Consider the following 14,215-nt stretch of genomic DNA (forward strand, 5'->3'; position numbering starts at 1 on the left):
TGTTATAAGTAGCAGTCCCAACACCGAGTCACCACTTGAGTGGTAGACAAGTTGTTGGAGATGAACCTGAGAGGCAGGATTTATGAGCATTTGGAGAGACATAATCAGATTAAGGAGAATCAGCATGGCTTTGTCAAGGGCAGGTCATTCATCAACTGTGGGATTGAGTTCAAGAGCCATGAGGTAATGTTGCAGCTACATAAGAACTTGGCTGCCCTGCCAAAGGGTCTCGGCCTGAAATGTCGACTGTACTTTTTTAATAGAAGCTGCCTTGCCTGCTGAGTTCCTCCAGCATTTTGTCTATGTTGCTCACTACAGGAAGGATGTGGATACTATAGAGAGAGTGCAGAGGAGATTTTCATGAATGTTGCCTGGATTAGAGAGTGTCTTATGAGAATAGGTTGAGTGAACTTGACCTTTTCTCCTTGAAGCGACCGAATATGAGAGGTGACTTGATAGAGGTGTATAAGATGATGAGAGGCATTGATCGTGTGGATAGCTAGAGGCTTTTTCCCAGGCTGAAATGGCTAACATGAGGGGGCATAGTTTTAAGGTGCTTGGAAGTAAGTACAGAGGGATGTCAGGGTAAGTTTTTCACACAGAGTGATGAGTGTGTGGAATGCTCTGCCAGCGACGGTGGTGGAGGCAGATACAATAGGGTCTTTTAAGAGACTCTTAGATAGGTACATGGAGCTTAGCAAAATAGAGGGTTATGCAGTAGGGAAATTCTAGGCAGTTTCTAGAGTAGTTTGCATGGTCGACACAACATTGTGGGCCTAGGGGCCTGTAATGTGCTGTAGGTTTCTAGTTCTATGTCCTATGAGTCCTGTGGAACACAATTAGTCATCGGCAACCAATCAGAAAAGACTCCCCGTATTCCCTCTCTGGCCCTGGCATCTAACTTCTTCTTTATCGCTCTACTTTCTGACCCAGTGTTCTGATTCCCATCCTCCTGTCAAACTAGTTTAAACCCTCCTGAGTAACACTAGCAAACCTCTTGGCCAGGAGGTTAGTTGCAGTTTAGTTACAACACCAATTTAGGTGTACCTCGTGTACAGGTTACCCCTGCCCCAGAAGAGGGTCCAATGATCCAAAAACCCGAGACACTGTCCCCTGCGCCAGCTCCTCAGATACTCATTCATCTGCACTGTCATCCTATTCCTGCCCTGACTTGCACGTGGTTTTGAAGCTTGGTTATTACTCCTGAAGGGAAGATGGTGTTGAATTCTATGCTGTAATCGATAAACAGAAGCGTGGCGTATGTCCTGTGGTTGTGTAGGTGGTCCAAAGCAGAGCAACGAGTCGGTGAGATTCCTTCCACTGTTGACCTGTTGTGGTGGTATGTGAATTGCAGTGGGTCAAATTTCTCAATTGGGCAGGAGATAATTCTAGTCAAAACCAATCTCTTGCAGCACTTTATTACAGGGGATGTGAGTGCTACTGGATGATAATGGGTCAGTAGAAATGTTACCTTGCTTACAAGGAGGATTTGAACACATCTTTAAATTGTTCTGTCTTTTTACTTCTTCTGGAAGAGAGCTCAGAACGTCATTTTCAGCAGTCTGATGCAGTCACATTAATTTGAATGACAAATTTAGGAGAATTTAGCTGTATACATAAATTGTTTAATTTTAAACAGAAAATAAAAATCATTTCTTTGATGGCTTTTTCTCAGTATCAATGTCATACATAACATGAAAGTGGAATGGAAAAACCAGTACAGTACTGGATCTCAAGAGAGAATCTATAGAATGTCTAAGGGATGGCTTTTTAGAACAGCTTGTTGTTGAGCCCACTAGGGGATTGGCTGTGCTGGATTGGGTGCTGTGCAATGATCCGGAGGTTCAAAAATTTAAAGGTCGAATTTAATGTCAGAGAAATGTATACAATATACAATATACATGCTTTTTCTTTGCAAGCATCCACGAAAACAGAGATGTGCCCCAAAGAATGAACAACAGTTAAATGTGAGAACCCCAACGTCCCCCCCCCCAGCTCCTCCCTCCTGTGCGAAAGCAGCAGCGAGCAACCATACTCCCACCGCACCAGCAAAACAAAAGCACAGCAGTACCATCACGGAGCCCAAGCGTGTGCAAAGCAATAGCAAAGACACAGACCAAAGTTATACCAGAGACTTCGCATTTCAACTGACATTTGACAAACCACAGGTTCTCTCTCTCCCTGGCAAAGGAGAGGGAGTTGTGCCCCATTTTCACAGCAAGTAGGAGACAAAACAACAACCCGCTGGTTTACGATGTTAAAAGTCTGTTTCATCACTTTTATTGAGCTCTGTGTCAGAAAATGGCAAAGACCTTGGGTCTTTGGGCCCACAGCGAAAGATTTTCCAGCCTCCCCGATGACACCGAGTCTCTTGCCGTGACACTGACCCTCGATCCGCCCATCTCCAGAGCCCCGAGATCTCAAGCTTCTGAATACGATCGAGACTCTCAGGCCAAACCCTTGGCATGTCGAATAATGGGCAGTCTTGTAACCCCGAGAACAGGTCCCATTCCCGCAAAAAACCAAAGCCTGCGTGTAACTCCAGGTCAGGGTCTTCAAAAGAACCCTGAATGGAAAAAAAAAGATATTAAAGGTAGAAATAAAGCTGTTTCCGAAGATGCAAGCAAAGGAGTCACCGTTATGCGCCGTTACCCTCCTAAGCTCCGCCTTCTAAGGTGATAAGAGAGCTTATGGTTAAAGAACACTAAGGCAGCGGTGATCACAATATGATCGAGCTCACTTTGAAATTTGAGAGTGAAAAGGTAAGATCCAATATGTCGATATCTCAGTAGAATAAAGGAAATTACAATGTCATGAGAGAGCAATTGGACGAAGTTGACTGGAGAGGGCCGTTTTCAGGAAAGACAGCAGAGCAGCAATGGCTCAAGTTTCTGTGAAAAATGAGGGAAGTACAAGACAGATGTATTACAAATAAGAAGAAATTTTGAATAGAAGAAGGACACTACAGTGGCTGACAAGTGAAGTCATAGCCAAGGTAAAAGCAAAAGAGAGCACATACAAGGAAGCCAAAGCTCGTGGGAGGATAGAGGATTAGGAAACTTTTAAAAACTTGCAGGAGGAAACTAAGAAGGTCATTAGGAAGGAAAAAATGAATTATGAAAAGAAGCTGGCGACTACTATCAAAGAAGATACTAAATGCTTTTTTAAGTATATAAAGGATAAAAGAGAGTCGAGGGTAGATATAGGACCAATACAAAATGACGCTGGAGATATTCTAATAACAGATGCAGAGATGGCAGAGGAACTGAATGCGTATTTTGCATCAGTCTTCACAGTGGAAGACGTCTTCAGTATACTGGACATTCAAGAGTGTTAGGGAAATGAAGTTTGTGCAGTGAAAATTATGACTGAGAAGGTGCTCAGGAAGCCTAATGGTCTGAGGCTGAATTAATCTCCTGGACCTGATGGAATTCACACTTGGGTTCTGAAGGAAGTAGCTGGAGATATTGCGGAGGCATTAACGATGATCTTTAAAGAATCGATAGATTCTGGCATTGTATAGAATGACTGGAATATTGCAAATGTTACTCCACTTTTTAAGGAGGCAGCAGAAAGGAAACTATAAACCTGTTAGCCTGACATCAGTGTTTGGGAAGTTGTTGGAATCGATTATTAGGGATGAGATTACGGATTACCTGGAGGCCCATGACAAGATAGGCCAAAGCCAGCATGGTTTCCTGAAATGAAAATCCTACCTGACAAACCTACTGCAGTTTTTCGAGGAAATTACAAGCAGGGTATATAAAGGAGATGCAGTAGATGTGGTGTACTTAGATTTTCAGAAGGCCTTTTACAAGGCGCCACACATGAGGCTGCTCAGCAAGATAAGAGCCCATGGAATTACAAGTATGTTACTGGCATGGATGGAGTATTGGTTGGTTGGCAAAAAACAGAGTGGGAATAAAGGGATCCTATTCTGCCTGGCTGCCAGTTACTAGTGGAGTTCCACAGGGGTCGGTGTTGGGACATATGCTTTTTACGATGTACGTCAATGATTTGGACGATGGGATGAATGGATTTGTGGCTAAAATTGCCGATGATACAAAGATAGGTGGAGGAGCAGGTAGTGTTGAGGAACGTGTGAGACCACACTTGAAGTATTGTGTGCATTTTTAGGCTCCTTATTTTAGAAAAGAGATGCTGACATTGGAGAGGGTTCAGAGAAGATTCACAAGAATGATTCCAGGAATGAAATGGTTATCGTATGAGGAACATCTGGCAGCTCTTGGGCTGTATTCGCTACAGTTCAGGAGAATGAGGGGGGAATCTCATAGAAACATTCTGAATGTTAAAAGGCCTGAACAGATTTGATGTGGCAAAGTTATTTCCCATGGTAGGGGATTCTAGGACAAGAGGGCACGACTTCGGGATTGAAGAACGTCCATATAGAACTGAGATGCGGAGAAATTACTTTAGTCAGAAGGTCGTAATTCTGTGGAATTTGTTGCCACGAGCAGCTGTGGAGGCCAAGTCATTGGGTGTATTTAAGGCAGAGATAGATAGGTTCTTGATCAGCCAGGGCATCAAAGGGTATGGGGAGAAGGTGGGGGGTGGGGATAACTGGCAGAATTGGATCAGCCCATGATTGAAGGCGGAGCAGACTCGAAGGGCCGAATGACCTTTTTCTGTTCCTATACCTTATGGTCTTATGGTCTTGTTGTTTGATGAAGATTGCCACTGTCACATACAGCAGAACTCCTGATTGAGAGATCAGAGCATCAGTTTAGTGAAAGGTCAAAAGTTGGAGGCTTTTGGTAAACAAGTGTTAGTTTTAGATGGCGTTTCACTCTGCACCAACAGATAAGAACATCAGGAAAATGAGGGTAGAAGTTGGGTTTTCCAAACCGTTAGTCAGGATGTGGCAAATCAAGAGAGTAGGAAAATCGTCAGCCACTGGGTGGCAGGAGAGTCACATATTTAAGCTCTGACACAAAACTCAACACTGCATTAAACCAGACCAACATTTAAAAAAATGAATTTTCACTCTTCAGTTTGTCTTCTTTAATTTCAGAAATTCTCCTTTAGCATATTCTCTAGTGTACCTCTTTAGGGGTACTTCTATATATTTTCTTAAACCTACCATTTTATTTTCCAGTTGAAGAATAGCACAGTATAAGCTGTTCAGCCCACAATATTCTGTTGACCTTTCAATCCAAGATCAAACCTTTTAAGGTTTGGTCGAGGGATGACTGCGCAAGCACGTGGACCTCAACGAGTTAGACCAATGTGAAGAGTTTAAAAGCGGACGGGTTTTTCTTCAGCTGTTTGATCAAGGGATAACTGCGTAAGCACGTGGACGTCAGCGAGTTGGACCAGTGTGAAGAGTTTAAAAGGAGACAGCCCTATAAACCGGGCACCGGAGGAGGTGGCAACGGAGTAGAGGTAGACATGGGAGGAGGGCATTAGCACAACGGGGCTTTGGCGATAACGGGTTGAGGCAAGGTAGGTTTACCTGTGAAGAATAGAAACAGGAAGTATGTCTGTGAGGCCGGTGTTCTGTACTGGGTGTCAGATGTGAGAAGTCCAGGAGACCCCCAGCCTTCTGGAAGGCCATATCTGCGTCAGGTGCGTCGAGCTACATCTCCTTAGGGACCGCATTAGGGAATTGGAGATGCAGCTCGATGACCTCCGTCTGGTCAGAGAAAGTGAGGAGGTGATAGAGAGGAGCTACAGGCAAGCATTCACACTGGGGCCTCAAGAGACAGTTAAGTGGGTAACAGTCAGGAGAGGGAAGGACAAGGGTCAGATACTAGAGAGTACCCCTGTAGCTGTCCCCTTAACAATAAGTACTCCTGTTTGTGTACTGTTGGAGGGTCGACCTACCTTGGGGAAGCAACAGTGGCCGCACCTCTGGCACAGAGCCTGGCCCTGTGGTTCAGAAGGGTAGGGAAAAGAAGGCAGCAGCAGTAATGGGTGACTCTACAGTTAGGGGGTCAGACAGGCGATTTTGTGGATGCAGGAAAGAAACATGGATGGTAGTTTGCCTCCCAGCTGCAAGGGTCTGGGATGTTTCTGATTGCGTACACAATATCCTGAAGTGGGAAGGTAAACAGCCAGAGGTCATGGTACATATTGGGACCAACGACTTACGTAGGAAAAGGGACGAGGTTCTCTAAACAGAAGTTGAGGAGCAGGACCTCAAAGGTAGTAATCTCAGGATTACTGCCTGTGTCACGCAACAGTGAGTATAGGAATAGAGTGAGGTGCCAACATCAGTGAACTTGAAACCAGGTATCCGGAGGCTTTGCTCATTACAGCCGGGGACTTTAACCAGGCCAACCTCAGAAAGGCGCTGCCAAAGTTATACCAACATATCTCCTGCCCCACTAGAGGCCCGAATATACTTGACCACTGCTACACAGCAGTCAAGGATGCCTACCGTTCCGTCCCACGACCTCACTTTGGAAAATCGGACCATCAGGCCGTACTCCTCCTCCCGGCTTAAAAACAGAAACTGAAGCAGGAGGTCACGGTGTCAAAAGTAGTGTCGCGTTGGACAGAGGAAACAGATGAGGTCCTCAGTGACTGCTTTGAATCGGTGGACTGGTTAGTATTCAAGGACTCGACAGCTAACCTCAATGAGTATGCCTCAGCTGTCACAGACTTTATTTGGAAATGCATGGAGGACTGTGTGTCTCGCAAGACGATCCAGGTATTCCCTAACCGGAAACCTTGGATGAATTATGAGGTCAAGTCCCTTTTAAAGGCTAGAGATGCGGCTTTTAGGTCCGGGGATACCAGTCGCTACACGGAATCCAGGCGTGAACTCCGGAAAGCCATTAAAGGCGCCAAGAGGCAACATCGAGCCAAGTTGGAAGCCCAGGATAACCAAAGGGATGCCAGAAGACTATGGCAGGGTCTAAATGAGATCACTGGGCGCAAAGAAAAGGCTGGGAATATCAATAACTGTGGCGCTTCTCTTCCTGACGAACTTAACGTATTCTACGCAAGATTCGAACAGAAAAGGAGCATCCCACTCCCTCCGGATGAACCGGATCTAGTGGCATCGAGATTCATCGTCACTGAGGAGGACGTTAGAAGGGCCTTCCTGAAGATAAATCCAAGGAAGGCGACAGGCCCAGATGGTGTCCTAGGATGAGTTCTCCGGGCCTGTGGAAGTGAGCTAGCTGGAGTGTTTGCTGACATCTTCAACTGTTCCTTGCTTCTGTCTAAGATCCCCTAGTGTTTTAAGAAGGCAACGATAATCCCAGTGCTGAAGAAGAGCAAGGTGTCATGCCTAAATGACTATCGACCTGTGGCTCTGATATCAATTGCTATGAAGTGCTTCGAGAGATTGGTTATGGCACACATCAACCACAGCCTACTGGTCAACCTCAACGCTTTGCAATTCGCCTACTGGAGCAACAGGCCAATGGCAGATGCCATCTCCCTGGCCCTACATTCCTCCTTACAACACCTGGAGAATAAAGATGCATATGTAAGGCTCCTTTTCATTGACTACAGCTCTGCCTTTAATACCATCATTCCAAATAAACTGATTCCTAAGCTCCGGAACCTGGGCCTTAGCACTCAGATCTGCAGCTGGATCTTCAACTTCCTCACAGACAGGAGCCAGGCTGTAAAAATAGGGGAGAAGCTCTCCTCTACAATTACTCTGAGCACCGGTGCCCCACAAGTCTGTATACTCAGCCCCCTGCTGTACTCACTGTATACCCACGATTGTGTAGCCAAGTTTCCATCAAACTCAATGTATAAGTTTGCTGATGACACAAAAATTGTAGGCCGTATCTCAGGTAATGATAAGTTTGAGTACAAAGAGGAAATTAAGAACCTGGTGGCATGGTGCGAAGACAATAACCTATCCCTCAACGTCAGCAAGATGAAGGAATTGGTTGTTGACTTCAGAAGGAGTAGCAGACCGCACGACCCAATTTGCATCGGTGGTGCGCAAGTGGAACAGGTCAAAAGCTTTAAGTTCCTCGGGGTCAATATCACAAATGACCTGACTTGGTCCAACCAAGCAGAGTTCACTGCCAAGGAGGCCCAGCAGTGCCTTTACTTCCTGAGAAAACTAAAGAAATTTGGCCTGTCCCTTAAAACCTTCATTAATTTTTATAGATGCATCGTAGAAAGCTTTCTTCTAGGGTGCATTACAACCTGGTATGGAAGTTGTCCTGTCCAAGACCGAAAGAAGCTGCAGAAGATCGTGAACACGGTGCAGCACATCACACAAACCAATCTTCCGTCATTGGACTCACTTTACACCGCACACTGTCGGAGCAGTGCTGCCAGGATAATCAAGGACACGACCCACCCAGCCAACACACTTTTCATCCCTCTTCCTTCCGGGAGAAGGCTCAGGAGCTTGAAGACTCGTATGGCCAGATTTGGAAACAGCTTCTTTCCAACTGTGTGATAAGACTGCTGAACGGATCCTGACCTGAATCTGGGCTGTACCCTCCAAATATCCGGAACTGCCTCTCGGTTTTTTGCATTACCTTACTTTCCATTTTTCTATTTTCTATTTATGATTTGTAATTTAAATTTTTAATATTTACTAATTTTTACTATTTTTAATATCTTAATATTTAATATTTGTAATCCAGGGAGTGGGAAGCGCAGAATCAAATATCGCTGTGATGATTGTACATTCTAGTACCAATTGTATGGCAACAATAAAGTAAAGTATAAAGTAAAGGTGGAGGATAAATGCATGGCTGAGGGATTGGAGCAGGGGGCAGGGATTCTGGCTCACAAATAGAGAAAGCTTGGAGACAGTACGAGAAGGGGATAGGCAGATGATAGTGAAGGGATGCGCTCAGACCAATGGTTTGAGATGTGTCTATTTTAATGCAAGAAGCCTCATGAACAAAGTGGATGAGCTTAGAGCGTGGATCAGTACTTGGGGCTATGACGTTGTGGCCATTACAGAGACTTGGATGGCTCTGGGGCAGGAATGGCTACTTAGAGTGCCAGGCTTTAGATGCTTCAGAAAAAACAAGGGGGGAGTCAAAAAAGGTGGGGGTGCAGGACTGCTGATCACAGATAGTGTCACGCCTGCAGAAAAGGAGGAAGTCATGGAGGGATTGTCTACCGAGTCTCTGTGGATGAAAGTTAGAAACAGGAAGGGGTCAATAACTCTACTGGATGTTTTTTATAGACCATCCAATAGTAACAGGGTCATTAAGGAGCAGATAAGGAGATAGATCCTGGAAATGTGTTGTTGTGGTGGGAGATTTTAATTTGCCAAATATTAATTGTCATCTTCCTAGAGCAAGTTGTTTAGATGGGGTGGTTTGTTAGGTGTGTTCAGGAGGGTTTCTTGATACAATGTGTAGATGAGCCTGTAAGAGGAGAGGCTGTATTTGATCTGGTAGTGGGAAATGAACCTGGTCAGTTGTCAGGTCCCTCAGTGGGAGAGCATTTTGGAGATAGTGATCACAATTCTATCTCCTTTACCGTAGCATTGCAGAGGGATAGGAACAGACAAGTTAGGAAGGCATTTAGTTGGTGTATGGGGAAATATGAAGCTATCAGGCAGAAACGTGGACGCATAAATTGGGAACAGAGGTTTGCAGGGAAATGACTATGTGGTTAAGAAGGCATACGGTGCATTGGCATTCATCACACATGGGATTAGGTTTAAGATCCGAGAGATAATGTTACAGCTATATAGGACCCTGGTCAGATCCCACTTGGAGTACTGTGCTCAGTTCTGGTCACCTTATTACAGGAAGGATGTGGGAACTATAGAATGGATGCAGAGGAGATTTACAAGGATTTTGCCTGGATTGGGAAGCATTGTTACAATGAGCGACTGTGGCGGACCCAAGTGCAGGACACCGACATGTAGGTAGCATTAACAGAAGTGTGTTTATTAATAGTTACAAAGAAGGCCGGGGAGCGAGGATTAAGCCGAGGGGAGCCAAGGAGAGAGTGAAGCTGGACCGGAAATCAAACCCGGGTCACTACAGTAAGACCCTAGAGTTTCATGGCAGAAACAGGGATGTGGACCAGGGGATGAGCACAGCCGGGAAAGAAGAGAGGGCGAAATGCCCGGCTCCTATTAACACGGGTGGGGAAAATTAACACAGGCAACTGGCGCAGGAATGGAACTTAGAATATAGAATACTCAGCGGTCGAGAGACAGAGAAAACACAGGCAAACAGCGCAGGTGGACAGAGGAGCAGTAGGCAGGCCAAACTTTTCTTGGTAATTCACAGTGTTGTAAAAAAAATCTTGAGAAGGGGGATGCAATGTATTGTGTGAGTATTTGTAGTGTCAGAGTGCGTATGACGTCAGGACGTGGAAAAGGGTTTAAAAAAAATGGAAGTCTGGTGAATAAACGAGGTTGTTCAATCTACAGCGGTGTCCGAGTCACATCAATATTACAATCTAATGTTCTGGACCCATTTACCACTTGGGACCTTTTTAAAGGCCTTGCTAAAGTCTATGTTGACACTGTATATGGCCTTGCTCTCATCAATATTCTCGTTACCATTTCAAAAAAAATCAAATTTGGGAGACACAATATTCCATGCAAAGACATGCTGGTTAGCTCTAATCAGTCTCTGCATTTCGGAATGCAGGTCGTTCAGAATGCCTTCTGGGAAGATTCCTTATTGCAACTTGCCCTTCCATCTAGTTTGTTTCATTGCCAAATTTGAAAATCTTACCCTTTCTCCAGATCATTAATATAAATAGTGAATTGTTATGAAAATTGTTGATGGTTTGCATGGACATTCGTAACACTTTGACAAATTCTTGCATGGGGTCTGGTCCAGAAGGTTATGGCACACAGGGCAGCATGGCCATGTGGCAGTTAGTGCAACGCTTCACAGCACCAGCAAGTAGGGTTCATTTCCTGCCGCAATCTGCCAGGAGTTTGTACGTTCTCCCCATGACTGTCCGGGTTTCCTCTGGGTGCTTCAGTTTCCTCACACATACCATAGACCTACAAGTTAGCAGGTTAATTGGTCACATGGGTTTAATTGGTCACTGAGACTCATTGGGCTGGAAGTGCCCATTACCATGCTGTACCTCCAAACAAAATGACATAAAATATGGAATGTAAAGTGTGTAGGTATGCTTTTAAACTGGATCCAAAATTGGCTTGGAGATTGGAAGCACAGAGTAGTGCTGGAGGGGTGTTCTTTGACACAACATTTGTCACTAGCAGGGATTGGTGTTGAGACAGTTGTTGTTTGTCATATACGTATACTGTATATCGATTGCTTGGATTAGAAGGTAATTAGTAAACTTGCTGATGACACAAAAATTATGGAATAAGAGATTACATTGGTTGTAAATAATGCAGTGAGACATAGTTCCGCTGGGAAGATGACAGGTGGAATTTAATCCAGACAAATAATCATTTTACAACATTAGGTAAGATTAGATTAGATTCAACTTTATTGTCATTGTGCCGAGTACAGACACAAAGCCAATGAAATGCAGTTCACACCTGACCAGAAATGCAAAGAATAGTGTTATTTACAAAATAACTGCGAATAAAAAGTAATGCTACAGCACACAAATATAAAAGTACAATATGGGTGCAATACTGCTTAGCGCTGTGATGTGAGGTTCAGCAGGGTCACAGCCTCAGGGAAGAAGCTCTTCCTGTGCCTGCTGGTGCCGGAGCGGAGGCTCCTGTAGCACCTACCGGATGGGAGGAGAGTAAAAAGTCCATCGTTAGGGTGAGATGTATCCTTGATAATGCTTTTCGCCCTGCCCAGGCAGCGTTTATGATAGATATCCTCAATGATGGGCAATTGAGTGCCGATAATCCGCTGGGCAGTTTTCACCACACGCTGGAGTGCCTTGCGGTCCAATACGGGACAATTGCCATACCACACTGAGATGCAGTTGGTGAGTATGCTTTCAATGATACAGCGGTAAAAGTCCGTCAGTATCCTGGGACTGAGGACAGCTTTCTTGATGCTCCATGGGAAATAAAGGCGCTGTTGTGCCTTCTTGATCAGGATGGAGGAGTTCGGGGACCAGGTGAGATCCTTGGAAATGTGGACGCCAAGCAATTTAAAGCTTGATATACGCTCCACTACAGCTCCGTTGATGTAGATGGGGACGTGAGTGTGGCTGCTAGCATGCCTGAAGTCCACCTCCTTGGTCTTCTGGGTGTTAAGGGCCAGGTTGTTGTCGGCACATCACGCGGCCAGGTGCTGCACCTTGTCCCTGTGGGCCATCTCATCATCCCCTCTGATCAGGCCAACCACCATGGCGTCATCTGCAAACTTGATTATGGAGTTAGAACCATGTACAGGAACGCAGCCATAGGTGAGAAGGGAGTACAGAAGAGGGCTCAGCACACAGCCTTGAGGCACGCTGGTGTTCAGGGTGAGAGTGGAAGAGGAGAGGTTGTCTAAGTTAACTGATTGGGTTCTGTTAGTCAGAAAGTCCAAGGTCCAGTTGCAGGGGGATGAGCTGATACCAAGCTGGCAAAGTTTGGCGATCAGCTTGGAGGGGATTACAGTATTGAATGCCGAACTAACGTCAATGAACAGCATTCTGACGTAAGAGTTGGGGCTGTCCAGGTGGGTCATGGAAGAGTGAAGTGCCATGGAGATGGCGTCCTCTGTTGATCTGTTGGTGCGATAGGAAAATTGATGGGGTCCAGGGTAGTGGGCAGACAGGATTTCAGATGTGATAGAGCCAGTCTCTCAAAGCACTTTGCAATGATGGAGGTGAGTGCAACTGGGCGGAAGTCATTCAGGCCCGTGGCAGTGGAACGCTTTGGCACTGACAGGATGGTGGCGATCTTGAAGCTTGTGGGGACAACTGCCTGGGCCAGGGACAGATTAAAAATGTCCGTGTAGACCCTGGCCAACTACCCTGCACAGACTCTGAGCACACAGCCAGGTATTCCATCCGGATCAGCTGCCTTCTTTACATTCACCCTGCTCAGGGTGGCGCAAACATTAAAAACATTAGCCGGCAGGATGCACAGGAGTACTGATGTCAGAACTTTGGGATGCAAGTTCATAACTCCCTGTAAATTACAAGATAGGTCTATAGGGTCATGAAGGTGGCATTTGGCAAGCTTGACTTCAGAAGCTGAAGCACTACCTGTAAATACTGAAATATAATTATGCCATTCTACAAAACACTGGTCAAGTTACATTTGAACTATTGTGTATAGTTCTGGTCGCCACATATTATAGCATTAAAAAGAGTAGAAAAATATCATCAGAAGGGTTTTGGTTGACAAGTAGAGATTGGATGGATTGGTTTTATTTTCTTTGCAACCTAGGAGGTTGCGGGGTGACCGTATTAAGGTTTACAAAATCAAAAGGGATACCATCTTTTTCTGACAATGGGGTCTCTAAAACCAAAAGGCATTGTTTTAAGGTGAGAATGGAGAAATTTAAAGGAGGTCTGAGATGAAAATTTTCACATGGTATTTATATGGAGAAAGCTGCCAGAGGAAAATGCATCTCAAACAAAGGGATTCGCACACGTAGTCATCACGGTCAGCATACACAAGTTAGGCTGAAGGATTCATTCTTTCAGCTTGATCTCCATATTCACTGGCCCATCTCCTTAAGGCAAATATCTCATGTGCTTTCCTGGTGGTCTTAACTACCATTCCTCTATCCTTCAGGGACCCATGTGCTCCAAAGTCGATCTATTCCTCAGTGTTTCCTATATTACTACCATTCACTATATGTATCCTGGCCTTATTTTTTTCACAAATTATATCATCTCACTTTTTCCAAAACTAAATTCCATCAGCCATTCAATTTTACCAATAAATGTCCCTGATAAAAAAAACAGGAATGTTTATCAGCTGTTCAAATAAATCCAATTGGTATTTTGGCCTCAGTGTAAGTACTGAGAGTCAATATATTCCAACAGCTATGATGCCAGTTTCAGACCAATGCAACATCTTGGACAGAATTTAGAAAAAACGTTTTAGGTTGAGAACTTATTTTTCTGTCGTTGCAGCAGCCAGAGAGCAACAGAGGAAGGAGCCAGCACTTTAACAAAGTTATTTCTGATTGGCTTAGCTGCCACATACTGCACTTCGCTCATAAAACGTAGGGGGATGAGTTGCAGGGGAATGGGAACCACGTCAGTAGGGCAATAGGTGGTAAGGTTGAGTGCAAGATGGTATAACAAGTAAGGCTGAAAGAAGAGCAAAGGACAGCCTAATAAACATGGTGTGACTGGGGACCTGTGATCTATTTACTTCAATGCAAGGAGTGTTATGGAG

Source organism: Mobula birostris, chromosome 3 (genome assembly GCF_030028105.1).
Source record: "Mobula birostris isolate sMobBir1 chromosome 3, sMobBir1.hap1, whole genome shotgun sequence".
NCBI lineage: Eukaryota > Metazoa > Chordata > Chondrichthyes > Myliobatiformes > Myliobatidae > Mobula > Mobula birostris.